This window comes from Capricornis sumatraensis, chromosome 9 (assembly GCF_032405125.1).
Source record: "Capricornis sumatraensis isolate serow.1 chromosome 9, serow.2, whole genome shotgun sequence".
In the NCBI taxonomy this organism is placed as follows: Eukaryota; Metazoa; Chordata; class Mammalia; order Artiodactyla; family Bovidae; genus Capricornis; species Capricornis sumatraensis.
Window position 1 is genome coordinate 45,293,874 of NC_091077.1, and position 8,293 is coordinate 45,302,166.

The 8,293-nt window shown below is 55.4% G+C and overlaps 1 protein-coding gene across 2 annotated transcripts in view; it reads right to left on the reverse strand.

The window, feature by feature from the left end:
- The window catches only part of VDAC1 (voltage dependent anion channel 1), a 29,177-nt gene extending 21,679 nt beyond the window's left edge, over positions 1-7,498 (reverse strand). Inside the window, exon 1 of one of the 2 annotated variants that reach the window (XM_068981206.1) lies at positions 7,429-7,498. The gene's annotated coding sequence lies outside the window, so the exon portion shown is untranslated. The remainder of the gene's footprint in view (positions 1-7,428) is intronic. The other variant, XM_068981207.1, reaches the window with a different exon arrangement.
- Positions 7,499-8,293: the final 795 nt, after the last annotated feature.

The following is an 8,293-nucleotide window of genomic DNA, read 5'->3' on the forward strand; positions in this document are numbered from 1 at the left end:
GACTCATGAGCTACATGACAGTGGCAGCTTCTCTGCTCCCAGCTCCCCACTACCCCTAAAAAATGCACACCTGCCCCCAGATCACACCACTGAACTCAGAGCATCCCAGAGCCTGGCATGCACACATTTATCCAAAATATGGACAAGGCTATGTGTGCAAACATGCCAAGGCCCAGTAAATAGCAGGTATTCAGTATAAATGTCTGTTTAATGAGTAAATGTGCAGCAAGCATCAAAGTATTTTTACAGTAGAAAAAAAGGAAACAGTATCTGATAATAGGGACAAGTAAACATGTAACCAGGAGGCAGGAGCTCCGCCCACTGGGAAGCTGCAGCCCCAGCACAGGAGGGCAGGCATGCTCAGAGGGACTCTGCAGGGGGCGACAAGGGCTCCACCCCTCTGTTGGGCTTTTCTGGTGGGTGGGGGTGGCTGCCAGGGGTGGACCCCAGTCATGTCTAACTCTTTGTGACCCCATGGACTGTAGCCCGCCAGGCTCCTCTATCCGTGGGATTCTCCAGGCAAAAATACTGGAGTGGGGGCTTCCCAGGTGGCTCAGTGGTAAAAAATCCACCCGCCAATGTAGGAGACACAGGAGACATGGGTTCAATCCCTGATCTGGGAAAATCCCACAGGCTGCAGAGCAACTACGCTTGTGTGCCACAACTACTGAACGTGTGCTCTTGAGCTCGGAGCCACAGCTACTGAATCCACGTGCCATGACTACTGAAGCGCGTGGCCTGGAGTGTGTGCTCTACAAGAAGCCGCTGCACGGAAAAGCCTGTGCACCCCAACTACAGGACAGCCCCCGCTCACTGCAACCAGAGAAAAGCCCACGCAGCGACGAAGAGCCAGCGCAGTCAGAAAATAAATAAATAGAATTATTTTTTTAAAAAAATTCTGGAGTGGGTTGCCATGTCCTGCTTCAGGGCATCGTCCCGACCCAGCGATCGAACCAGTGTTTCCTGCCTCACAGGCGGATTCTTCACTGCTGAGCCACCCAGCAAGCCCACCACGGATGTTGGGGAGACCCACAACTAACGTGCCCCATCCTCACAATGGCCTAAGGAATGCTGAACTCAAGCAGAGGAGACCAACCAAGCGCCTTCAGAAGACAGCACTGCCACTTCTAACCTCAGAACCAAGCATGGACTTTGTTCAAAGGGCTTCAAGGAGCCACACTACAGAGACCGACACATCTGTGTTTGGGAAGGTCACTCAACCAACAGACTCGCACAAGTACAAATGACAGTACCTACTGCTGGTGAAAATGATCACTCCCGTTCCCGCCAAGCAGGAGACTACAGCACAGTACAGCGCCCGAGGAGCCCATTGCTGGCAGCGCCCAAGGGGACACACAGTAATCCTAGTGGCCAGGCCACTGCTAGGAACACACTTGCAGGGGCACCCAGTGCTCACGAGGATGCTCACTGCAGGGTTGTTTTTAACACGGTACCCAGAAGCAACCTAAATGCCCACCACCAGAGAAACAAATGAATAAAAATTATGGTGCTTGCAAACTAAGGCACACCGTGTGGTAATCAAAAAGGATGAGGGAGATTTCCACACGGTGGCATAGACAGCCACTAACAGGTCAATGAAAAAAGCAAGTCACAGAATACATATAACTCCATGTGGCTGAAGGAAAACTTACTGTGGCTACCTCAGAGCTGCTTCTAGAACGGAAAAGGGGTTTAGGAAAGGAGCGAGATTAAAATAGCATTTTCATTTTTGATTCTATTTAATCACTTAAGTTGTCTGGGCACTTGGTAATTTTTTTCTAAGCTAAGAACAGAAAATTTAAAAACCTAACAAATGTGTCTGAAATTAAGTCACACTGCAAAAGGCTGCTGCAGCAGATGTACCAGAAGGAAAAGCTCTCTCAGTGTCGATACTGGTTCCAGGAAGAGAGTTAAATCAGAGGTGGCAGGGCTAACAGGTAAGGCCTGCGGGGGGCACATTCGACCCTCAGGTGACCAGCTGTAGCTTTGGCCACCCTGCCCAGAAGGCAGGAGGAGGGCCGAGCTCCCTAACTTCAGTGTGCGCGACTCGCCTGAGGCACTGACTCAGAAGCCTCCTTCCCTGCTTATCACACAGGCAGGGCGTCCCTCAGATGCCACAGAGAAGAGTGGGCTGGCTCCCTGCATCAAGCACCCACCAGAATCCCCCACTTTGAAGTATGCTCTTTTCTCCGCAGAAGCTCCCTTGGAAGGATGCAGGCAGCAGAGCCTTGATGCCCTCAGAGAGCCAACGACCACTGCAACAGCTGATACAGAGAGTGGAGTGGCCACGGGTCCAAAGGGCTCAGGCAGGAACAGCTGAGAGCAAGTCTTCTGAACACAGGTAACACCCAGTGAATCAAGAGACAGTATTTTCAATGACAAGGGTATAAGAGGACCAGGACCTAAACATCAAGAGCCACCTGCCATGGAATTTCTCCACTCATCTGAGTACCCAGGTAGCAGGGCACAGTGACTAATGGAAGGGGCTACGAGACTGGCAGAGGCTCTAGCTGTGTGACTTTGGACAAGCCACTGGTACGCCTAGGGTCTCATTTTGCTCATCTATAAAATGGGGCTAACAACAGAGTCTTTCTACTGCCGTTGTTGCAAGGATTAAGTAAGGTAAATAGAACACGTAGAATTGTCTGACACACAGTGAGTACTCGATAAATGGTAGTGCTGCCACAACCCCCTACTCTAGATACTCTTTGTTTGCCCCTCCAGATGCACTTTCCTCCTCCGTCCTAATCTGTGCCCCAAGAGCTGATCCTGTGGGCTGTGGGGTAGGCTCAGCCAACAGGGAGTACCAGCAGAAGATGGGAGAGTGAAGCTGGGGTATTCATCCCCCCAACTTCATCCCTACCTGTTGGGCCTCAGGTGGGCAGTGACTTCCCTCTACTCAAGGCCACAGCTCCTGCCAAAGGGCCCCCTCCTGGTTCTAAAGGACCCAGAGGCCCACACTCCCTCTCAGGTCCCCCACACTCTGCCCACACCTTTGCAAATGATCCCTTCATCATGCTTTCTTTAATTACCCCATGGGAGTGTACATCTGATTCCCGCAGGTCCCTAATCCACACACAATCAATCACCATCAGCATCACCATCTTTGGTTCCCCTTAGGAAGGAAGACTTGTGCAAAAGCCTTTGGCTCTGCTCTTTCTTTTCCTTTTTTTAATATTTACTTATTTGGCTGCCCTGGGTCTTAGTTGTGACACTCATGATCTTCGATCTTCCTTGCGGCATGGGGGATCTTTAGTTGCAGCATGTGGGATTTAGTTTCCTGACCAGTGATCGAACCCCTGCATTGGGAGCACAGAGTCTTAGCCAGTAGACCACCAGGGAAGTATCAGCTCTGCTATCTCTAACGCCATTCTAGACAATCTACGGAGGGCAGAACGGGGCCACCCTGTAGGAGGAGCATCCGACCAGCCAGGGATTAGAGCAAAAGCAATTCCTCCAAACTCTGGGGCCCAGGGAAATAAACTTCTCCAGGAGGAGGCCAGAGCTGCTCTGAAAGCCAACACGTGAGGCCAACACCATCAGGAGCCTCGCTACACCCACACTTTCTCACCCAGAAGAGGCAGCCCAGGAGAATGGCTTTGACTGGATCTCTGGGATGCTGGCAAAGCAATGCCCGGGCTCGGGGAGGTCTGTGCTCTCAATGCGGCTGTCCTCCTCCCCACACCCTTCCATGAGTGTCTCACAGAGGGCAGCCAGGCTTTCCAGGCGTTGCTTCTATTTTAAAACACCCTGGAAGCAGAGCCACCACAAGCACAGCCTTCCACAAGCCTCAAGAGAATGTAGCTGACTTGGGGACACCCTGCCTTCCCACCCACCCATCAAGAGGAGAAGACCTGGGCTGGCAGGCAGCACGCCAAGGTCTGGGTCCCAGGAGCCCCTGGGGCTCCTGCCCGAGCAGGAGGTTTGCTGCCTGGCTTGCCCCAGTGGGGGTAAAACAGACAGTGCTTGGGCGGGTAGACTCGAGAGTCCAGCACACCTGAGTTCCCATTCTACTCCACCACCACTCTCTCGTTCTGAGATCTTAGGCAGGCCGTAACCTATCTGCATCTCATTTCTCTTCAGTTCCAGTGCAGAGTAAGAGTACTTGACTCAGCAGCCCTCTCAAGGACTAAATGAGACTGCTGGTATACAGCACTTAGTACAGCAGCAACTTAGTACATAAACAGCTAAGCAACAACACAGTAGCTGGGACCCAGAAAACATGTAACAGGCACAGGTAGTATTTATTTAAGATTGTCACTTTATGTTTCCTATCATAATTACAGCTGCTGGGCAGGCTGCCGAAAGGTCATCCTGAATCACAGGGTCCAGACTCCTCCCCAACCATAATGAGGCATTGTTTAGCTGAATACTGTCCAGCCAGGTCCTGGAAGAATGCCTCCCTCCTCATCCCAAGAAAAAACTGACCCTTCTCCTGACAAACACCCTGAGCCACTGCCCTTGCAATAAACAGAGTGACTCCACTGACTGCTGCTCACCCACCCAGGTACACACTCACTCAGATCAGTGTGTACAAGAGTAACACTTTCCCTCTGAACAGCAAGGTCTACCTTTCAAAAGGCACACAAATCTATTAGCTCCTCAGAGTGGCACCTTGGAGTGGCAGCTGCAGAGTGAAAGCACCAGGACCGGGGGCTGGCCAGACCAGGCCCTGAATTCCAACACCATTCCCACTGAGCTGTGTAACCTTGGGACGGTTATCTCACCACTCTGTGCTCAAGCCTCCTGACCCACGAAATGGAAACAACAGTACTCCTCCCCCAGGGCTTGGAGGGCAGCGGATTCAACATCATAGTTCATATGTCAACCGGCCAGGAGGGTGCTGAGCAGGCCCTCAATAAAGAATGGCTGAAACGATGATCATCACACTCGTACAGTAGAGAAACAGGAACGAGCAAGTAACTCAGCCTGTGTACAGGACCCTGTGGCTCACGTCAGAGCTGTGTTGCACAAGCTCAGTCTGCTCCCCAGGACTCTTTCCAGCATAGTTCCAGGTAGAGAGCTAAGATTTCCACTCACCCTCTGCCCTGGGAGAGCAGGCAGTGAAATGGAAGCTTGTGCCCAGGTGCAACTGAGGGGCAACCACAGTGGAGCCCAAGGCTGCCCTGAGCACCCTGAGGGGCTGCCTGCACGCTTGGGCTGACCCTCAGGCACATGTGCCTCTCTTACCAAAGATGTCACTCCTTGAGAAATCCCCACTGACAGCAAAGTGGACTTTGGAAGCATCTTACCAGTAAAGGTAGGGGTGAATATCCCCCATGACCACCAGCTTGGAGGTGTTTGTCCACCTCTGCCTAGCATCCAATGGGGTCAGAGACCCACAGACAACTCCCCACTCCTGGTCCTCCCCTGAGCCCCTCCATTTATCTACAAACAGCCCATGCCTACAGAATAGCAGAAATAAAGTAATCAACTGAGAACAGCCTCCAACCCCAGGGTCAAGCACTTTATTCAGGACAACTCCAGCAGAAGCCTCTGACCCACTCACCATCAGAGAGAGAAGAGGCACCAGGCCCACGGGCTTTAGGAGAACCCCCTTCACCAAAGTCACCCTCCCCCACAAGCCAGAAACACCAGTTCAACAAGCTTCCCAAAGGACTCAGAAAGTCGCAGAATGAGGATAACATGTTCAAAGCAATTATTTCAAATTAGGAAACAGTTTTGCCTCTCACAGCTCTAGGGCTCTACACACTGCTGCAGCTCCTTAATTATTTGTGACTCTGCAAGACAAAGACTATCTTCTGGAAGTGAATGAGATGTGTGTCCCTCAAAGAGGATGTCCATGATCAAGGGACTGTGGGCTGGGCCTGCAGCCACTACATATAACCTTCAATAATCCCACAAATATTGATACTGAGTGAGCACCTAAGTCACACGCTGGAATGGCAAAAAAAAAAAAACTATCCTTCTGTCAAAAGGGTGAGTTTACTTTGGATAAAAAGTAAGAGTACATTTACCCCCACAGACCCTTCTCAAGTACCTACTACTGCCAAGTGGCACCACTCCAAGCACTGAAAACAAAGCTGTATCAGGCTTAAGTCTGACCCTGTAGGAACTCAGTTCAGAGCTGGGATAAAAAGAAGGCAGACCCTGGGCAATGTGCCCTGGCCTTACCAACAGCATATTTAGGCAAAGGAGGAGCTCATTTCCCTATTTTCCCTGGAGAGGGGAGGTGATTCGGCAGCTCCAGGCCTCAGGTGGAACACGCTTAGGCTCAGCCCAAGTCTGCAGCCACATTCAACTTCCTGCTCCAGCCTGACCTTGGCTGTCGATAAACTTAAAGGCTTTTCATGAATTATCCTGAAAGTTACTCAATGCCTGGCACACAAATGTGTAATAATAATGCTTAAAATAACAGGGGCTACCTTTATTGAACCCTTTCCAGAGCACCACGTGGCACAAAATAGTCTGCAGGGGTTGGGCTAGATTCTGCCAAAAAGTCTCAAGGGTAAGTGTCAAGGTTTCCTCCAAGGCCTTCTCCATATCAGGCACTGTTTCGCACACTGGAAGTTAATCAACTCATTCTTCCCAAAAACCCAATGAAGAAGAGGGATGATTGCTCCATTCTACAGATGAAAAAACTGAGGTTTGGTTTCTTCCCCACTGTGTGACCTTGGACAAGTCACTAATGCTGTCGGCCTCAAATCCAAAGGACTAGCAACCAGTTTCCTGAATCCACCACTGCATTCGGTGAATGAATGAGCCACCGATTAAACAGGAATTTCTCCTAAGGCCAAGGAGACCACAGGGCTCCCCGCGGAACCTCCTTTTCCAACGCCTAACCTTCTACCCAGGTCCCAGCTCCGGCCCTGGTCGCCGCGGCCTAACTGGACCGTCAGCCTCCCGTTCCTTCCGAAAGGCGCTGGCACGCGCGGACAGTGCTGGAGGCCAGCTTCTCCGGGCGTGGACCCGACAGGGCGTGCAGGGCCGGACCGCGGGACCACGATCGAGGAGACAGTATGGCTCGCACAGGTCCGTGAGCCCGGCCCGGCGAGCGTAGGTGGCGGGCTGGCCCCTGCCCGACCCGCGCTGGCGGGATCGAGGGCCAGAGGGCGCCTCCGAGGAAGGTCACCTAGACCGGCGGCCGGCCGGGCCTCCACGCGGCGGCCCGTGCCCTTTCGCCCGCAGGTCCCCGCCGGCTCTGGTCCCCAGCCGCAGGCGCCTCGGGATGTCTGGGCTCCCGCTCCCGCGCCCGGGCCGGCTCGCCGCCCGCCCGCCCCGCGCGGCCTGCACTGCCCGCCGCTGACCCGCCAGGCCCGCGCGGGCCACTCCCGCTCCCCGCCCCGGCCGGGCCCTGGGCCCTTCGCCCTCGCCCGCTCCGCGCACCGTCTCCTTCCCCAGCTCCCCGGGGGTCGGCCCGCGACCCAGGGCGCAGGCAAAGCCCGGGCCCCTCTGCGCGGCGCCTACCTCGGAAGCGTTGGCAGTGGGCTCCGCGGCGGCTACGGCGGGGGCTGCAGCGCGAGGAACGGAGCGAGCGGCGGGGCGGGGCGGCGCGGACGGCGGCGGCGCAGACCCGCCCCGACCCGGCGCGCCCGGCCCGCGAGCTCCGCCCCCCGGGCCCTCCCGGGACCCCGCCCCGGTCCGGCCCGAGTCCGCTCCCAGCTCCCGAGCCTCGGGCCGACCTTTCAGGCACCGCCCCACCCCAGCCGGGGCCCGCAGCGGATGCTGTGCCCACGGCGTGAGCGGGAACGCGTGATTGCCTGCGCGCGCCCGGGCACAGGGCGGCGGGACGGCGTGGGACTGACGTGCTCAGGGCTGTGTGCGTGCGCGGGGACACGCTTGTCGCCGCCCGCGCCGGCCGTCCCTGCTGGAAATCTCGCCTGGTTGAAGGATTCGGGGAGGGAGGCAGGGGTCTTCCGGTTAGCTAAGCAGTGGCCGAGGTCCTCTGCACCAACAGAAGACACGCGGGGCTCTGGATCTCCTGCTCGGCCTCAGGGCTGGGAGACAACACCCCCTCCCCCGGGACTTGATGTGGCGGGGGGCGCTGGACCACGGCCTGGCCTGGGCGGACGAACTGAGCCCCAGGTCCCCCACCCCTCGCCTGCAGAGCCCGCGCGGGCTGTTAAAGCGGGTTCCGAGCCCCTGAGGGCAGTTACAGCTCTGGCCAGAGTAATGGGCGCCCGAGGCGGCGCGGATACAGAGTAGCGCCCACGAAGGCCGTTCCTCGGCTCTTGGCTCCCAGCCCCCGACACAATGTTTCAGGCTCCTCTGACCCCGCTTCTTGCCTCTCTAGGCTCGCAGATCCGGATCCCGACAGGGGCTTGGAACCCAG